Source organism: Manis javanica, chromosome X, assembly GCF_040802235.1.
Source record: "Manis javanica isolate MJ-LG chromosome X, MJ_LKY, whole genome shotgun sequence".
Classification (NCBI taxonomy): domain Eukaryota; kingdom Metazoa; phylum Chordata; class Mammalia; order Pholidota; family Manidae; genus Manis; species Manis javanica.
In genome coordinates, this window is record NC_133174.1 from 88,530,369 (window position 1) to 88,551,531 (window position 21,163).

Consider the following 21,163-nt stretch of genomic DNA (forward strand, 5'->3'; position numbering starts at 1 on the left):
AGCTAGAGGGTATTATGCTCAGTGAAATAAGCCAGGCGGAGAAAGACAAGTACCAAATGATTTCACTCATATGTGGAGTATAAGAACAAAAGAAAACTGAAGAAACAAAACAGCAGCAGAAGCACAGAACCCAAGAATGGACTAACAGTTACCAAAGGGAAAGGGACTGGGGAGGACGGGTGGGAAGGGAGGAATAAGGGCAGGAAAAAAGAAAGGGGCATTACAATTAACATGTATAGTGTGGGGGTGGGGGGGGACAGGGAGGGCTGTGCAACACAGAGAAGACAAGTAGTGATTTTACAGCATCTTACTATGTTGATGGACAGTGACTGTGAACGGGGATGTGGGGGGAATTGGTGAAGGGTGGAGCCTAGTAAACATAATGTCCTTCATGTAACTGTAGATTAATGATACCAAAATAAAATTATAAGAGAAAAATTGTGAGAAAGTGATAAGGAAGATGCTTGTCTCTCCAGCTTTCCCTGATACTTTCTTTCTATCCCAGTTTTTCAATAAATAAGAAGTTTCAGGCTGTGTTCCTTGTCCTGCCATGGCAATGCACAGGGTGTATTCATACAGAATAAACAGGAATAAATCAATTTTGAAAATAATCTCTTTTCCTACTCTAATTGAAAGAATTTAACTCTTTCATAGGGTATCATAGCTTTAAAGTATCTCTAATGTAAAATTCTCATAATATTGTTTCAAACAAGAATTGCTGTCTAGTATAGCACTTGGTGTTCTGGAGGCACTCAGGACATTAGCCTCTACTTAATAATAAATATTTAAATATACCCCTTAGAAGTTATTTTTCTCTCCAGAGAGACACATTACTTGCTAACAAAAAGCCTATTTGTTTTTGTGAAATACTCAGACCATAAGTGGTTCAACAGCCCAAGGGACCATGTGTTGCAGTATGAGCTTTGTAGTAACCAACATTGCAGATTTTGCCAAGCACTAAAGAGTTTCCACAGATGCAGGACTACCAATGGTAAAACTGGGAAAGTCCTGGGCAACCTGGAACAAACTGGTCACCCTCCAAATTATTTCTCAAGTGGAGGTTGCATTGTATGTAGGTAAAGCTGAGCCTTGGGTAATTTCTTACATTAAAATCTAAGAGTCAAACAAAAGATCCTTCCTTTTACTTGAAATAGGTAACATTATACTCAGCAGAGAAGGGGTAAAAAGAAAAGTATAAAAAATATTTTTGTTAAAGGCTATATGTTTTAATTTCAAATGGTATTAGTAGAGATTTTATTAGTAATTCATTTAATATTTATGAGTCCACTATGGTTGTCAGTTATCCTTTGTGATATCATTTGTAAGATGACTGAATATAAACACATTTTTTAAGCCCAACTATTTAGAATAGCATTATGCAATTTTTTAATAGCTGAAGATTGGTAGAAAGAATGCTCGGCAGATTTAACCTCTGAATCAGAGAATTAACCTCTGAGTCATGTTATACATTAGGGAATTAGAGTTATGTTTACTGTGGTATGGAAACAAATTTAAGGATAAAGTGTTTAGCAGGACTTCATAATATGGCTTATTTTGTATGTCAGAGATCAAAGTATGTCATATGAAACAAACCATTACTATGCAGTAAAAAGTCTGAAAGAATGCGTACACTCAGATGTTAGCATAACCCCTAGTGTGCAAAAATAAAATGTGTTTATCATCAGCATGTTTTATCCCCTAAATTTTCTTTCCTTTTAGAATGCTATCATTGAAGAATAAAACATAATACAAGTTTAATGAACTTACGTATCATTAAATTCATACTGATGTATATTCACATATTTTCATATACGTATGTGTCGTAAATGGCCACTTGCTGGATCTTAAAAGTTGCCTTCCAATCTTGGTTGAAAACCATACAGGAAGATGTTTCGATTTTAACATATTCAAACAAATGACATGCTAATTTATACCTTTACAAATATATTTGCATGTGGTATTATTTGGAAAGACACAATTTTATTAAAGTATGGGGATTAACAAATTTTAGTGTCAGATGGAAAAACCCATAGCAGTAGAGTTGAAAATTTAATTGTAACTAAATTTTAATGTATTCATCAAATACATGTTCCACTGTATTTAATGAAAATATATTGTTTATACTTCTCACTTTGGAGACCCGTTTGAAGATAGTAAAAGCCTACTTCCAGGACAGAAAATAGTCTACATAGTTTGTGGATTAGAGCCAGTATTCTCCTGAGTTTATTCTTACTAGTTTTAGCAATTAAAAAAAAAATGTGTTTAGAAGCCTAATAATATTTTTCATAGCACATTTCTGTAAGTTTAAGCATATGATTCTTTGAGGGAGAGAACAAAAGAAATAAAATGTATTTTGTGAGTTAAAGGGAAAGCTTTAACTTTCCCTTTAACACAGGATATAGAAAAGGCAATGCCAAAAGGCAAGGAAATGAGTACAGGGAAAGGCCATATTTTTAATTACTTCCAAAGGGTACTGCTATATGTTTTATAACTGTTCATCTCTGTCTTTATGAAGTGCTAAGTCCTTCAAGCACAAAATTACATGTGTGTGCCTGAAGGCATATGGGAAGAAAACACACTAGAAACCATGGCTGACTCTTAGCCACTAGTTTAATATGTAGTTTTGGAGAGGTTTGGGAATCCAACTGATTTTGATTAGTTTTTTAAGAAGAAAAAACCAAGAAACAAAAGAAACACCTTTCTAACTGAAAACCTACCATTCACAATTTAAATTACATTAGAGATGGTACTTTTGAGATTTTCTTCCTGACTAAAAAATAGGTCATTAATAGCAAAAGGTCTCTTGTAACTCCAGTTCTGCTGTAAACTATGATGTATCTTGCAAATAGAAAGCTTTTAACATTTATTCTGAAGTTTTTCCCAGTCCTTAAAAAGCAAGCACAGAAAAGAGAGGTTCTTTTCCTGGCCAAACCAAATAACTTATTGGACCTAATTCTAAAATTCGGCCCTCATTTGTGCATTCAGTATCTAAATGCTCTAATTTGTGCCAATAACTAAACTTAAGGGAAACAATTACCCTTTGGGGCCTAAATATGACTCTGCTTTTTAATAAAACGTATTTAAAGAGATAACCAGCATTTTATGGTAATTCAAAGGCTTCTATGACTTTTCTGTTTGGGAAGCTGCTTTCTCTAAGCATTCTAGCAAGTCTTCAGCAGGGGGTGATGTGGGGCTCAGGAAAAGGGTTGTATTGTTTACTTCTATATAAAAAGCTATCATAAAAGGAGCAAATAAATACCTCATGTAGCTGAAAGTCAGCTGTACCACTTAATATTTTCTGGTGGCAACTGTACTGTCATTTCCTATAAAATTCCTTTCATTAACTATAAAAAATGTTTCCTGCCTGTCAGGCTTTGAATGTCCTCCTTTTAACTATAAAAGTAAACAGAAGAGAAATCACACACTTCTAGTGCTTTAGGATATATATGCAAAAATAAATAAAAAAAGGAGAAACCCCCCTTTATAGCCTCCTAGCGTTAAATAACATCTTAGAAAAGAATGCCATAGTCATTGGAAAGCATTGTAAGATCAGTAAAACGACAAAACAGCCACATTCAGAGTAGATATAATAAACTAGCCAAATAATACTTTTTTAAAATCTTTCTTTTCCAAGTTTCCTTTTGCTTTTCATCTCTTGTATTTTTTTAATGATAACATCTCAATATTTTTATAGTGCTTCTCTCTAATGTACAGACGTATTTTGATGGTCTGTACTCAAACACAAAGGTTTGAGAGATCTGGCAGAACCTACATGGACTGCAACGTTAAAGTCCAGAGAAGCTTAAGGCTCGAATGTCCAGAGGAAAAACACCACAATCAGCTCTTTCTGTATTATCTCCTCAGGCAGTAATAACTTAAACCATCTATATGAGACTGCTGTAAAGCTATAAAAGAAAATTGTTTTTCTTAAACATATATTGCTCATTTTAGAGTTTAAAGAATGTGGCCCCTAGTGGTGATCTGCTATTTATGCACGTGGCTATGAGTGAAGAGGTAAATGGACACGCTGCAGTGTCCACTTCACGCATGTGAGCAAGCTCCTCTGTGATTGATAATGTGCCTTCTTCTGCATTTGGCATTTCCAACTCTGCCTCTTAGAGACAATGTACTTGGTAGTATTGCTCAAGGAGAGAAAATACATACACACATCTTCAGAAACATAGCACCATCTGGTTAGAATTCCTTTTAATGGTCACATATTAGTAGCTGATTGTTTACAGAGAGCAGAAAGGCCATTAGACTATAATGCATAGCAGTGGTCCAGTCTGGGCAACCACTTAGATGGCTTAGGCAAGAATGAGTTTTGTAGTGCTTCGATCTTCTTACCATTACTTTAGGTATTTTAGATGTGGCCCCTGGTTTTCAATTTCAGTGTCAATTCTAAGTATTTCTTAAATGCATGGTTCTAGGGGGCCTCATTTTAACGTGATCTTTCTTTGATCTAAGTCATCTGCAGCATTGTTTCTGTTCTTCAATGTAGTCAAGAGAAAGTTAACTGTTATATTCTTTGGAGCTGAAAGACTTTGTGAATTTAAATATACATTATATACCAGTCTAATAAACAAAATATTCCCTTTTAAATATGGTCAAATACAAGTTGAAAGCAACTACCATCTGTAGAAAATTTTTCATAAAAATCTTTGACTGAAGGAACACAGGCATGTCATTGTACATACCAACCTTTCTTTATGCATTATCCAATGAGATGACATTTCAAAAGATTCACAGTGGGTAGCATATGGAATACTCCATAAACACTGATTAGATTTAATAATGCTTGTATCACTGTTTGGGAACATGTACAAGGAATGCGACAGCCATATATCATTAACATCAAAATAACTCAGAAGAAAAGCTCCTAATTAAAGCAGGACTGATTTAGAAACTTAGCAAAACTGCAGCCTGAAATAACCACCTACACTCCTACCCAGGACTTGGAAATTTGTTTTATGCATACAAAATAGACTTGCCTCCTAGGGCTTCAAGATGGCTGCTATGAAAATTATAATGGGCTGTGACAACACCATTTTCAGCTTGTCCAGAATGGCACAAAACTTAGTCTCAGAAGGACAACATTGCTGCTCCAGTTAAGGTTGCAGCCAAGAGGCATCAAAGGAAAGCAAAATGTGGTCTGCCGTTGTGCGGTGCTGCAATGCAGTGGCTCTCTGTGATTGATTACTATCCTCCTGCTTGGCCCATGTGCACGTGTTATGCTCAGCATCACAATAACAAAGGTTCATTCACTCCAGGCCTGCCATGGTAATTGGTGCGCGGCTGTCCTGAAGAGCATGTATATACTGGCTTTTGTGTGTGTCTCTTCTCATAATAGGGGTCTCTGTGGTATTTTCCCTCAGTAAGTTCTAGATGAGGGAAACAGGGCAAGATTAAAGGAAATAGGATAAGGAGGTTGTTTAATGGGACAGTTGGAAAATCAGGTCAAGAAAGATTCCCCACCACTTATGAACTGGATAGCTATACGGTAATTAATTTCTGTGCCTGCATTCTAAGATATAAGACTGTTCAACAGGTTTTACTTTTATGGACAAGTAGTCTCTGTGGGCCTAGGAAATTTCTTTGTTATGTATTTAATCCTTTTTCAAAGTTGACATTTTCCCTGATACTCATATTGCCTTTTTAAATAACGTTTTTCATACCCTTCCCTATAATCCCCTTAATTAATTTCTTCTTAATTCATCTAAATGCAAAGATGCCCCTCCAGAAGGAATCACTTTTCTTCCCTGCTGTTAGCTGGGAGCATGTTTTGTAATAATATCAAAACATACAGGTGCATAGCATTTTGGGGTCTAGTTTAATCATACTGTTATTTTGTTCTAAAAATATAATAAAATATTAGCTCCTTAAGCTTTAGGTTATCTTACTGTTTTCTCTGAATCTAACATCTGTCATTGCTATTGTTTAGTTTATGCATCCCAGTTTCAATTAAGTTTAAATAAAATGTCATTTTTATTAGTCAAAAATACTAAATCAACAGTAAATGTGCAAATATTCTTATTCTTTTCTATGTGCTCTTTTTAGATACTTATCCTTATTTTCTACTTTAATTTTATTTTGACTGAGAAGAATAATTTATAAGCTAACTACTATTGCATAAATAATCTATTAATTTGATTCATAAAATGAGCTCAAGACACTTCTCATATATATTCAGCTACAGAGCCATATTCATCAGCTCTTTTGCTAGTATATTAGTATTTTTATCTAAATTAATTTTCATTCACTACTGAATATTAGGAAGCAGTGTACATCATTAAAGTCTTAATTTATAGATTAAGTATTTCCCAAGATGTATTACTATATAAACATATTCTTTCCACCCCCATTTTCCATCAGAAAATAGCTTTAAGGCATAATGATAAAAATGATAATGTATTTATAAAGACAGGATAAATCAAATGTGGTAAAGATGAAAGAATCAGATGAGACATTACATTTGCTTACTCAATATGGTGTCTCTTATGCCCAGGTTTCCATCTTTACAGAACTTACTGGGTATGTTTCCCCCACACTGCAGTCTAACTGATTTTTTTTTCCCCTGCCATCTGTTGTTCAGCTAATGTGTGTTTTATGCAAAATAACTAACAGCCTAAAATTTGGCACACTTTGCTCTTATGTCTTGACAATGCCTGGGCATTTGTAGATAAAAGAGATATATTTTTGTTTGTACATATAAATGAGTGACAATCACTCCCCCTAACTGCTTCCCTGACTAAAATGAGAATGCATACAAGAAGCACCACTTTAGAAAAAAACAGTGAATCATATCACAGTGGTTAATATACAATAGAATTGATAGAATTATTAATATACAGTAGAAGTATACATTAACAATTAGAGTATTTGGTGGGGTTTTTTTGTTTGTTTTTTGAGACTGTTTCTCTAAACTGGGCACTAGGAGGTACAACCTGTTCTGTCACTTATTTGGAGTTTATTTCTACATCTGAATTTTTTTACACCAGCCAATGACTACTTTCAGTATTGCCAAGCAGCAACATTGCAGGGCGCCCGGTGTTAGCAGGGAAGAGCTTACAGGAGGGAGCCAGTCAGGTGCTCTCCTCATACTCAGCGTAATCACAGAATGATCTTATTGCCGCTATAGCTCTAACTCCTCTGCTGTGCCCTGGGTAGCTCTGCCTCTTAGAAGCTTCTCGTGGCACTGTCACAAAGTTGCTCTAAAATGTAAGTCTCAAAGTCTAGTATCTAGTTACATCCACTGACATTTTTTTCTGCCCTCCCTCCATTTCTAGACACACGCACACACTTCCTCAGGGCTCCTACGCAAGGTTCTATGTATACTACATTGCCAGAGGAGGAAGAGAAAGTCACTGATCCCTCTACCTTGAACTTGCACAGAACCCTGAGACTCCTCAGACTTACTAATAAAATTTGTGTGTGTGTGTAGGTGTGTGTGTGTAGAGTTAGTGGCCTGAATAGAACTTTGCGTTTTTTTCTTTTTATTGTGGTAAAAAACACATTAATATGAGATCTACCCTCTTAAATTTTTAAATGTACAATATAGTATTCTTAACTGTAAGCAAAATGTTGTGCCATAGATCTCTAGAATTTTTTCATTTTGCATGACTGAAACTCTATCCCCATTGAACAGCAATTCTTCATTTTCCCGTCCTAGGCCCTAGCAACCACCATTCTACTTTTCTGCTTCTAGTATGAGTTAGAATACTTTAGATACCTCCCTCATCTAAGTGGCATTCTGCAGTATTTGTTCTCTTGTGTCTGGCTTATTTCACTTAGAAGAACACCCTCCAGGTACATCCGTGCCGTAGCCCCTGACAGATTCCCTTCTTTGATATGGTTGCATAATATTCTGTTGTATGTATGGTCTACGTTTTCTTTACCCATTCATCCATTGATGGGCATTTAGACTGTTTCCACCTCTTAGCCATTGTGAATAATGCTGTAATGAACATGAAGGTGCTCATATCTTTTTGAGATCCTGCTTTTTTCTTCTATTTTTTTAGTCCAAGTGCTGGCTTTCAATAATACATTGATGTTGAAACATACATGATGTCTAAGATCACATAATTTTGTGAGATGTCAGAAACACCTAGAGACAGCAAACACATTAATGATAGATTTGCAGTCCTAGTTTATATCCATGTCACAAACTCAACACTACTGAAGTTATTTTGTTATTTTTTTCCTCAAGCAGAAAGATTTCACAGGGCATATTTTTATCTTTTCAACAAAGGAAAGAATAAAAAGAAAAGGAATGTGTTGTTTGGAAGTAATAGCACTGTGTTTGAATAGCTTCTTTCATATAAAACATCTAAAAATGTCTTTCAGGATTAAATAATGCAATTTCATATTTAAGACATATATTAAATAGATAGAGAAGAAGCACAGAATCCATTAGTGACACAATACAATTAGTAAATTCTTACATATGTGTATGTACAGCTACAGACATACATACATAGGCACATACATACACATACACATAAATGCATACATATTAGGTAACCTTAAGAAATAAATGAAGACTTGCTGAAAAGCATAATAAATGTGCAAAAAGCAACTTTGAGAAGATTCTAGTGTGACATGATTAAAATGTTCTTAGTGGAAATTCTAGCCCAGAATAGTTATTACCATATTGAATAAACATAGGGAAATGTTCTGAAATGTTTGGCTGCCCTAACTGTGGTATTACTGGTCTTTGTGTCCTGAAATGTACTTGTTTTCAACCATGTAAAAAGTTTTAGTAAGTGAGGAAGAGATTAGGGTTAGGGTTATATGATCATCTAAAGAAAATTTATATACTATGATGGCATGAATGGATTCTGATAAGTGAACATTATTCTCCAAAGCTTACAGAACTAGGAGGTGGAAGTTTAGTGTCAGGGGTGACAAACAGCCCAGATTGAAAAGAAGTAAGAGTCTCAATAAGCAGTTGGGTTAGAAATACAAAGTTGTGTTTCAGCGTCGTTATTGTATTTTAGAGTAGCATGTCTGTCTTTGAGATAGCTTATTGTAGGTTAAATTCAGAATGATGTTGCTGTGTACTTATTAGGTCCTTAACCCTGTTTTAGAAATCATACAACAAACAAAAAACGAGCAAAAAATGTTTTTACCATTAACTGCCTTTAATCTAGAATAGAACAACGTAATATAAAATTAAGCAACTAGCTTAAATAGTATATTCAAGTATTTCCATTAAGGAAATCAAAGTGTGCACTTTTTCTCAAGATGTTAGTGTCCCCTTTTTATCTGAATACTTATAGAATCTAGCATTTTACAGCTAGAAGGAAACTTACAGAATTTCTACTGTTGTTACTCTATTTTACTACTGAGGGAAGGGAACCCTTACAGATCACCATGTCCATACCAAAAAAAGGGATTAAATCTCTTACCTCTCAGTTCGTAGGTCTTTCAAATGCAAAGTTGTCTCTTGTCTTTATGAGTAAATTTTTTTTTTGGAAGACTTTTCCCCTTTGTTGCCATTTCTTTTATCTCATTGGTAATTTTAATTAAGGAATAATAAGTAAAAAAATGATACAGCATTATCAGCTGAATTTAGAACTACTACTTGGATTGAAAATGCATGATTGGAAACTGTAATTCATTATAACAATCTGCAAAACTGAAATGGGGCATTTAAAAACAAATGTAGGAAAACAAGAAAAATAAAATGCCCAAAGAATTCAGATAATTGTTTTATAGTAAGCAAACTGTATATTCATTCCAAAGCAGTTGATGTAACAGAAATATTTGGTGTAGTAAAAATTTAAAAATGAAAAAACACAAAGCATGCACAATAAGAACAATGAAAAGCATAGTGATTCTCATATACTTGGTACCATCATTTCATAACTGTATATAGTTATTCTTGGGTCTGTAGCAATATGTCTTCATATGGCCTTTATACCATAACTCCTTCACTACCCAAAATAATAAGACTCAATTCCCCCAGGATATATCCTTTGGCAAAATTAACACTGACTTCATATTTTGCTTCATTTGCATTTGTAGTAAAATAAAATTTTTTGTATTAAATAATCTTTTATGACCATTGGAAACTGATAACAGACTACAGGATCTGATATTTTGTTCTCTTAGCTAAAGTTATAATTGCAGAATATTCTGTATTTTAAGGGAACATATCAAGGCTAAACATATTCAAACTAAGGGCATGTTCCAAACTAAGGGCATTGAACCAACAAGAGTATTAAGGGAGCACTGTTAAGGTCCTGTTCTTATCTAGATCTGGACAAGAGGAAGTCTTTGCTCCCTTTGCCTTGGGTATAGAGTCCTCACTGTTGCCACACAAGCTGATCTCTTAAGTTATCAAGAAATCCACACATTTCCAACTGCCTGTTAAATATTACCATCCCAATGTTTCATAGATAGTCAAACTCAGTGTGTTTAAAACTAGTCATTATCCACCCCACCCTCCCAAATAATGTTCCCTTTCTTAGCAGCTAAGTTATGTTAAAATATATATATATACACAAAACATACTCTGAGTCACATGGGCTAGAAAACTCAAGTGGCATCCTCAATACTTCCCTCTCTAACCAACTAACATCTTGTCAGTCACTGTGCCCCATGGACTCTACCTCCTCCATATTTCTTATTTCCACCCTTTGCATTCTATTCACAGTGCTACTCTCTTAGCTTCCTAGGTCCTCTCCCAGAGTTCAGTGTCTTGTCTCTCCAGACCGTCCTTCCCACTGTTACTAGAGTTGCATTCCTACCAACAGGTGAGATCACATTACATAAAAACCATTGATAACTCATTGCCTACAAAAAAACTTGAAAGCCTTCACATGCATTCAATACCTTTCCAGGCATAGGGAAGGAAAGACTTGTCCTCTGTGTCCCTTGGTTTGATAAGTAGGCCATGAAACAAATTGACAACAGGCAGGTTAACAGGAGGAAAGGTATACAGATTGGTTAAATTTTGATATTACGTGCACGTGAACACCATAGGAAAACACAAAGTGAGTACCAGAACAGGTAACTTGCATTCCATTTTAATAGGGGAAGGGAACAAGAGATGCAGGCCGCTTAGAGGAGAGTAAATAAATGATTTTTAGGAAAGATGAATAGGCCCTTAGAAGAATAGATGGGAGCAATAATAGTCTTTGACAAAGTCTGTCTGGGTTTTGGGTCAAAACTAATCTCCTCTCCTTTGATAAGAGTCAGTCTTCCCTGGTTGATGAAACTCCCAGGGAGGAGATTTGTGACAACTGAGTTCTTTTTGGAGGATCTCTCTTTAAGCAGATAAGGGGAAGTCAGAGAAAGCTTTTCTCTGCATTTGCTGTATTTCCGAGTTCCTTGAACTCAGAATAATCCTTATGCAAAGAGGCATATTTTAGGGTGACCTATTCTGCCAGTCTTGATAGTTATTTTATTGCCTACTACCTTCTGTTTTTTTCAGTGCCTTTGATTCTATGTAGTGTTCTTAATAATTTATCAAATACTAATTTAATTGGATATTTATATAATATATATACTCTTCTCATCAGGAGTTAGGAACTAGTGAGTAGACTACTATCATTGACAATATCCTGTGTTCCATTTGTCCTAGGGTTTTTTGTTATTGTTTGTACATGGCGCACATGTGCGTGTTAATTTAGCTAGCACTTTTTATGCCTTTGAGCAAAAGAAATATGATCCTATCACTTACGTGTTTAAAACTCAATGACTTACATTTTTTTCAGGAAAAATTTCAAAATGTTTGAGAGACCTTTACAATCTGGCCCCTACATATCTCAGGAACCATCTCCTTCCTGTCTCCCATTTATTCTGTAGTCTCTAGCATTCTAGGCCTTTTTCCTCTTCTTCATGTTCCTAGAATATTTAATATCCTTCAGAGCCCTTATCACTCTACCCCAATGCTCCTTATCCTGGCTCTTACCCTTCGCATCTCAGTTTTAATGCTTCATCCTTCAAGAGGCATTACCAGACTCATGGCCTATCCACCCACACCCCTCACTAGTCTAAGTTAAGTCTTCCAAACATATGTTCTTTAACAACCTGTGCTTTGCAAAATTACATTTTTCAATTTGTAATTTAATTTTTTTTTAATTTGTTTGTTTAAGGTATATTTTTCCTCTAAACCATAATCTCCATGAAAGCAATGACCAATAACCTTGTGCAAAAATCCACTACTATATTCTCAGTACCTAGAAGATACCTGGCATATAGTAGGCACTTAATAAATATGTTTGAATAAATGAATGAAAAAATCACTCTGTTGGGTATCTAAGAATGCAAAGATATAGAGTCTGTCTTCGAGGAAAGGGTAAGAAATGTTCACAAAAGACACAAGGAAGTAAATAATGAAAGGAAGTAAAGAAAAGTAGGACTGCTGAGGGTACCTCTTATTGTATGATAACCATCACATTTGTGGCTTTAACTGGAAGCTGATTTTAAAAGTCTTTTTTTTTTGTACCCAACTGACTCAGGCCATCTGTGGAAAAGTGGGGGCATTACAAAATAGTTTAATCTCTTCAGTGACATAATTGCCTCTTATATGTTAAAAACTGGGAACTTTGGTTTAAAATCCTTATCATTGACTATGCTTTATTATATCATCTACTTGTCCTATGTGTATATTTTATCTGATTTTTAAAATAATTTTTTGGTATGTATTTTAAACTATTTAAAAATATTGTGTTATAGCCAAATGCAAATTAATACATGTATTTTATGTTGTCCTTTTTAATCTTTCACATTTTAAAATATTTGCCAACACCTATTAATCACATGGTGTATGATTTGTAAGTAAATTCCAGCTACTCTAATATGCCTTAATAATATTTTAAAAGATAAATTTCTTTGAAATATTAATAATCTGGAGTAAAAAATGATATATTCACATTGAATAGAACAATTAACATTTTGTTTTTAGCATTTAAAGGAATCTTTTCTGACAGGTTCTGGAAAAAAGGAATGCTACCTATATTCTTCAGTAGATTGTAAATTTGTGACTTCCTTTTATTTAAGTGAACAATTATGCCAGGTTGCTAACTAAAGCTTGTGTGAAGTGGATCTCAAGTTCATTTTCCATGTACTCAACAATTCCATAGTAATGATATTTCAAATTTCAAGTTCTTTATTAAAATCATAGCTAATGTACAACCTAGAAAGATGTGAAATTTGAAGAACTGATTTGATTCAGTTAGCTGTAAGATATATCAGCTCCTTCATCCCTAGTGCCCTTCTAATGCTATTTTTGTTTTAATGGAACAAGTTTTCTGTGTTAGCAATTACTTACTCATTACATTAGAATTAACTAAAATGATAATCAGTTTTCTCTGCCTAGTATTTGATGTAGTAGTACTACATAAGAGGAAAAAAACGATTTCCTTGCCCTTTTAGGTTCCCTGGCTGGGTCTAAAAATTAAACTGACAAAGACAAATTAACAAGAGAAAAGCATACAAATTTATTGAATACAACTTTCACATGACATGGAAAACTTCATTAGGAACTTGAGACTGAAAGAAATTATTAAACCTGAATATTTTTATGCTAGGTTTGATGAAGTCATGGGAAGATATGGTAGGGCAAAGAATATAAGCTAAGTTTAGTAAACTGGGGGGAACTTAGCAAGGCCTGTTCCTTTGGGTTCTTAGTGTCCTTGCTTAGAGATAAGGATATTCCTTTCCTCCAAGTACAAGGAAGCCACCTCATTCTTATGATTTGCTTTTGGAGAGAAGGGCCCAGAGAAGCACAGAGTGACCTTCCTGTTTCTTCTGTTTTCTCAAACTCCTTCAGTTTAAAATATTCAGTGATCCATGGTGCCATATCTTGGGGTAGTGTGTCCTGATTCCTGCCAACTATTCTACCGGTGATAGGGCAAGGGTTCCAACAGCTACCTTCCACCAATTTCTGCACAGATAGGTACAGCTACCAAAAGTAGTCAAAAAATATATATAATATAGGTGAAAGAGTAATGAAAATAATTTATTTTCTATTTGAGTACATGCTTATGGGTGAATTATACCTATCTTAGGTTGAATTTTAAGTCCATACTATTATATTACTAAGGAATATAATCTGTAAATGTGCATATATAGCCACATGAAAACGTAGATGATAAAGCTTTAGACAATTTTATATAGTGTGTAAAGACTAAAGTAATTGTGAAGACTACTTCCCTAGATCAGATTTTCAAATAAGTTAATATAAAAATGCTTTGTTAGGCTTATGTTTTATAAATTAAGTTTCCAGATGTGTTTTTAAGATCAAATGGTTTAAAATTAATAATACTTCCAGGTTAACATTTTACCTTCTAGTGTTTTAAAATGCTGAACACATTTCAGTTTATAAACCCTGCAATGAACACTTGTCTTAGGGAAAAGATGATGTGATATTAGTTCACATTTATCTCGAATAACTTCCAAGCTGAAAAAATCAAATTTTTGTAGAATAAGGAACTTAAGTCAACTAATAAAATGAAAATTGCTCTAAACTGTATTTTTCCTCTTATATTTGATAAGTTTATATATATTAGATATGCCCATTTTACCTTCAGGTTATTATTTTAGGATATAAATTATTATGAATTACCCCCATCATGGAAAGTCCGTTACTTTCCCAGAGTTTTTCTTGCTAAATATTTGGAACACTCCCAGGGTTGTTTAAGAAGGTGTGAAGAGGTTACTCTACATTTCAATTCCAGGATAAATCTGATCATCCTTCCCAAAGTACCCTACTTGATGCTGTTATATCTGTTGTCACCATCTCCTATGGTACCCAAGGCCAGGAAATCTGGGTATTCAGGAGCAAATGCCCTTTTGCTGGTGCTCTCATCATTCTAGTCAGTAGTTTCTCAGAAAACTGTGTCAGAAGAGGCTCTGTTTCACCCTCAGCATGGCCACGGGCTTCTCCTTCAGTGCTCTCAAAACTCAGCTAAGGGCAAACTGCCTGGCCCAGAGAAATCCGTAACAGGAGTCTTCAGACTCATTTTCTAAAGTCACTGTTATAGTCAATCTTAAATAAACTCAAGTGAAGAGCAGCAACAACCCAGTTCAAACCTCTACTTTCTTCTCCTTCTCCCTAAGCACAGTCCAGTTAGATAGATACACCTATTTTATATTAAAAATAGAACAGAAATGTATAGGTAGCTACAAGGACATCTTGCATCTCTATGACAAGAAAATGGCATTCACTTTCTAGAATCAAAACTGTCTATGAACCACTAAATAGCCTTTCATAAAATAAATATTATAATAAAGTATTTCTTTTCAAGGCATCCCAGTATATAACTTTAAGACTTATTTCCTTTAAAATGTAGTCTTAATTTCTGTTCTCCAATATGGGAGATAAAATGCCCAGTTTTAAATGTTATCAACTACAGTATCTACTACATTAGGCCTGAAGTTTCAGATTTAACTTAAACAGAACATCATTCTACACATAAATATATTCCCCATTACATACATCACTTTAAAATAAAATTGATATGATTGAAGACTGCCTTTTAAAAATATATTTAAAATGTCAAGATTGATGAAAATATATGAGGGGATTAAAATTTGTTTTTGAATACACAGGAATATTACTATAAAAATATTCTCGATAAATAAGGTTTGCTTTAGAATTGGTTTTCTTAAGATTCGTAAGAGGGTTTTTAGTTTCTAGGTACCCAAGTCAACTCTATAACCCTTCCTCCAATGCAGTGTTATAATGAGGTCTTTACTCCTTCCACAAATACTTCTTGAGAAACCATATAGCATAGTAGTTAAGACGGATCTCTAGAGGCACACTCAGTTTTTTTCCGTAACTGTTACTTACTTACAAGCTGTATGGCCTTAGGCAAATTATTACCTCAGAAAGCTGTCATATTAATTGAGTTAATCCATGGAAAGCCTTGCACAGTGCCTCACACAGAGTAAACTAAAAAAACAAAACAAAAATGTATTGTCATTGTTATTATGCTCTTTTGTCACTGCAACTTTTTCTATGTGCAAGGCACTGTCCTAGGTGCTGATGAGTCAGTGGTCAAGAAGACATACAAAGTCTACTCATGAACCACATTTTTAAGTGGGGAAAGACAGGACATATACAGATAAACAAGAGAGACTTCTCAGAATGAAATAAAATAAGCCAGAGTAATGGTGATGGAAGTGAATATTTTAGATTGGGTGAATGGGGGAAGCCTGACTGAGGAAGTGACATTTGAAATGAGATTGAGTGACCAAGTGGAAAAGAAATGTACTAGGCAGAAAAACAGCAAGTGCAAAGGCCCTGAGTTGGGGATGAGGGCTTGGTATTTCCAAGGACAGAAAGAAGGTAGATGTGCCTAGGTGTAGTGCTTAAGTGGGAGAATTAGATTAAGTAGCAAAGCTGGGTAGAAGTCAGATCATGTAGAGCCTCATAAACCCTGAGAAGTTTAGATTTTATTCCATGTGTTGTGTGAAATGATTAGGTTTTAAGTAAAGGATTTACATTTGAGCTACCAATAGATGGCACCAAAAGGAATTAAAAATTAAAATAAACATGACAAGTAGGAAGTTGATTATAAAAGTAGTACCTCAGGGGAAAGACTGGAGCTAAATGTATAATTTGGGAGTCATCAATATAGATGATATTTAAAGTCATGTGAATTGCTGAGATCAGTTAGACAGAATGCAGATTATGCTAACATTTTATAAAAGTGGCCAGTGAGAGGGGTAAAAGAAAAAAAAGAAAAATTTTTAAGCATGACAGTGTGTGTCATGAAACAAGAAAAGTGGCCAAATATAGCAGATGCTGCTGAGACATCAAAAGCAGGACAGTTGGGGTGAATGTGGAATTTAGCAACATGAAGGTCATTGTCATTATAAATGATGCACTTCTACCATGTGAATAGAACATTAGACTAGATATTATGTTAGGGACTATCATGATGTCTACTGTAGGGGAGGAAAAATTATTTTCCCTCTATCTTTCTTATTTCCTGGCTGAGATCCCCCTGTACTAAAAGACAAATTAGCAAGAGAAAACCAGACAGAAGTTTATTAATGTATATACCTCATGGATACATGGAGATGACCATGGAAAAATAAGTAACTCCCAGAGGTAGTTTAAACCATCAGTTTAAATATCATCTTCACCCAAAGACAAAAGAAAGGTGTGAGGGAGGATGCTAGTTATGGGGGCGGTGTGGGTGGAGAGTTTACCAGGGAGAGCTCCATAAACTATTTAAGGTTGTTATGCAGATAGAGATCTGCAACTTCCTCACAGATACACTTGACACCACTGAGTCTCTTTAGAGCCATCCTCTTCCTGGAACAGAGGGAGACACCCGTACAAATGGAAATTTCTTTATAAATGTAAATTTCCCTTTCAAAAGGGTAACTTTGATTCATTTCAGAGCTTTTCCTGTGTCTTTGGTTTCTCAATCAGCTCAAAATAGTCTATGCAAAGAGGCATATTTTGGGGGTGGCATATTCTCCTACCCTTCTCTACATTCTAACTCTAGATTTATTGAGTGCCCTTTATCTCAAGTTTCCACAACTCTAAAATTTTAGTAGTGATATTTTCTTCCTTTTGATAACTTTCTTACAAAGAATATGGGGCATTATGGAAGGAAAAGTGTATCGTAAATGGTAAAAAAATAAAAGTGTATTGTAAATGGTAAAGTCCTATACAAATTCAAATTGATGATGGTACAAATTATTTGTAATATTCAATGATAAATTTCCTCAGGGTCTGGATTAAGCTTTAATGATCATTGTATCATTCATAATGCTTAGCATAGTACTAACCAGTAGCTTGTATTTAGTGGCTGCTCAAGAAAATAAGGTGATCTAAATGAAATAAAGGTATGCAGAGGAAATTGTTAGGGTACAGTTGTTTATTTTCCTCAGTTGTCCCCGCTGCAACAAAGAATTGAAGGGCAGAGACACAGTAGTAGTGAAGCAGAATAAAAGTTTTATTTAAAGTTAGCACTTTAAGACAGAGAAAGTGCTGGCCTCCTTAGAGAGGAGGCTTTCTGAAAGGTTGGGGGTTCCCTCTTTTAAGGATTTTTCAAAGGGCCAGGGGATGTAGACTTGTTAAGTGGTCTCAAGTTGTTTATCTTTGGTGAGAGTCTCTTCTCTACTATTATCAGTCCTCCAGGTAATTCTGCAAAATTAACAGAAGAAATTTTCTGATCCAGTTCCTCCCCAGGATAGCAGCTTCCCTCTGGGAACATATCAATCAAGACCGCCTGCCTAGCCCCCAAAGTGGGCTGAGTTATTGTCTGTTTGCTAAAGAATAAGTTAGGAATCTTACTTCCTAACTTCCTGGCTTTTAAACTGGAATCTTAGCTTTAAGATGGAATCTTTGCTGTTGTTACTATGCTGTTTATCTCTGGGCTTCTTTCATCAAAGGCAGGAAAAGTTAACCATGATGTTTGGCTCCTGTCCTGGTTACAAAAGTACTTGATTAGGGGCTTGAGGAGGGGGAAAAAAACAGCATATAGGTTAAGTTAAAGATTAAGCTGGGCGTTTTAGCAGGCTAAAGTAAATCTTACAATGGCTTGTTCTAATTGGACATAGTGAAGACATGAGCTGTGGTGGGTTACTTTTATTTATCTGGGGAATATCTGGATATTCCAAGTGACTCCTGGCCTTTGGAGCTTCAACTGATTAACTCATTAGTCTGTGAGTCTTTTCTGGCTCTCTAGTTTTATCTGGTTAACCCTTTGAGTCCATTCTAGTGGGCTTTACTGGCCTTATTCTCTCTCCACCCTGCTTGTATCTATTTTCCTACCTAACAAAATGATGGGGTCTAGTTCTTTTTTACCTGCAGCCTCAAGTAGGATTTGGTGATGTGGTTACACTTATGAAAGATTTCAGTGCTGACTCATGCCCTCTATCCCTTTTACAAAGTAATCACTTTGAAGATAAGGGAAGGGTTTGGAGATTGGGATGTTTTCCATTTCTTATTTCTAAGATAAACCATTTCCAAAATTTTTTTCAGATTTGTCACTTTGGTATACAGACAGAATTTCTGAAATCAGTTTTTGTTCTAGGAGAGCAAATTTATGAAATTGTGTATCACTCCATGAATATAATTGAGCTGGTGAAAAATTGTTACGATAAATGGGGAACAAACAGGTTTTGCCTTTTTTATCTGCGGCTTTTACTCCATGTTGTACAGATATTGAGCCTTTGGAAATATATAAACAGTTTAGTACTTTGCCTTGCCAACAGAGTACCAGTAAGTGACGTTTGCAAAGTGAGTCTGTTCAATTTAGGGAAGAGAGACTAGAAAACAAATCTCACTTTCATTCTACTCTCACAAATGAACAAGTATTGCCTTATTTCTGTAACTCTTAAACAGGGTGTTTAACACTTTCTTAAAAATCAAAAAATGTACTCTGATATTGTCAAAGGTAAAATCAAAACGTGTATGCAGAATTGCAGACAAATCTTTTGTTGGTAAAAAAAAAAAAAGGTAGAGTAAGTCAGAAATGCCTTGATTTTTTAGGTGTGTTGACATCAAAATGGACTTGAGGTTGAAAGGTTTAATGTAACTTGTTAGCAGGGAAGAGGTGGTGGTGTTGCTAGTGTGAATGCTAATACTTTCATGGCATAAAAAAGAACTTTAGGTATGGGGCATGTCACTTTTGAAATCATGTATCCTATGTCAACTGCAAAGTAATTTTCTAGAAATGTTCTGATTTTCTGCATTGACTTCCATTGTAAAACTAGAGCTGTGTTCCTGTGGAAAATACATTTGGCCCCAGGTTATAAAAGCATACTGAAAAATTCAGAAAAGTCTTACAAAATCAAGTACTTCAAAACACAATTATCAGTACCTGATTAAATAACACTACCACAAAATATTGATACTATTGTGGATCTTAGAATAGCATACCCCAAACTGTGCTTATTACCCTTCTTTGACAGCTCCAAGCCTGTTATGTTTCCATTTTAAGACATTTTACTTCTGTGATTAATACTGATTTGTAATAGATTTAACTCTGATTTTAAAAGGTGAATTTGGTTTCCTTTATTTTTCATGGTTAAAACCCACTTACCTTTCTCTGAAGCATTCTTATCAATTAACATTCAAAAGTTATTAGCCATACAAGAAAGACCAGAAGGAAATGCTCCAAAATGTTCAAAAGTCTTGCTTCTGAGTTGATGGAAATTATAGTTTATTTATTTATGTTTTATATTTCTAGGTCACCTCAAGAGATGCTTTTTAGGTCTCCTACAATCAGGAAGAAAGTATTATAATTTCTTTTTGTAGGTATAAATTTATATATAATGAGATATCTTTATTACACATGTTTGTATATTTGGTTCATTTTATGCTTTGGTAGTGTTGGGCAATCCAGCTGGGGATATTTCCCTGTGCAGTAGGTGAGACCTCAACCCAAAGGAGGGTTCTTGAGTGAGAAAGAATTCACGAGCAGGTAGAGCAGGTACAAGGAAAGAGTAGTTTAATAAAGCAAAGTACAAACTCAAGGAGAGAGTGCCGGTGTGCTCCAGACAGGAACACCATGGTGGGGTTCGAGTTGGATGGTCTTATAACTGGAGTTAAAGCAGGGGGCAGAACATTCATCAGGATAGGTGGGGTTTTCTCAGTTCAGGGAGGGAATTTCCAGGAAATGGTGAGATGCCTTATTTTGTCCTTAGAGAATCTGCCTCAAAACTGTCATGTGCTAAAGGGTGTGACTTTTGTACACTAATGAGTGTATAATGTATTTTGAGGTGAAATCTGGGTCCATGTCTCCTTCATGTTGGAACCTATCAGTCTTGGCAGTTCTGTTACCTACCTCTGACTCCCGACATCCCCGACAGCAGTTTACATGGAGTATTAGAATATAAACAAGCATCTAACCAAATGTAAATACCAGCCAAAGTCCCCAACACCCTACCTGCTCGAGTCTGGCTATCCACCTACTGTGACAGTAGTAGTTGTTGTTGTTCTTATTTTCTTGACAAAATTTTTAAAACAACAATATAACTAGTTTCTGAATAAATTCCTTTTCTAGAGCATACTATTCAAAGTGTAGTCCTGGACTGGAAAACTCAGCATCACCTAGGAATTCGGTAAGAATTATACTCCTCAGGCCCCTGGGCTCAGGCTCTGTAAACAGCAGTCTGGGTTTTAACAGCAGAATCTCTCTCTCCCTTTTTCCTTCCTCCCTTTGTCTCTATATCTCTCCCTCCTCCT

At 35.2% G+C, this 21,163-nt stretch overlaps 1 protein-coding gene across 6 annotated transcripts in view; it reads left to right on the forward strand.

Moving 5' to 3' along the window:
• The window catches only part of DIAPH2 (diaphanous related formin 2), a 943,365-nt gene that overhangs the window by 682,566 nt on the left and 239,636 nt on the right, over positions 1-21,163 (forward strand). The window lies entirely within an intron of this gene.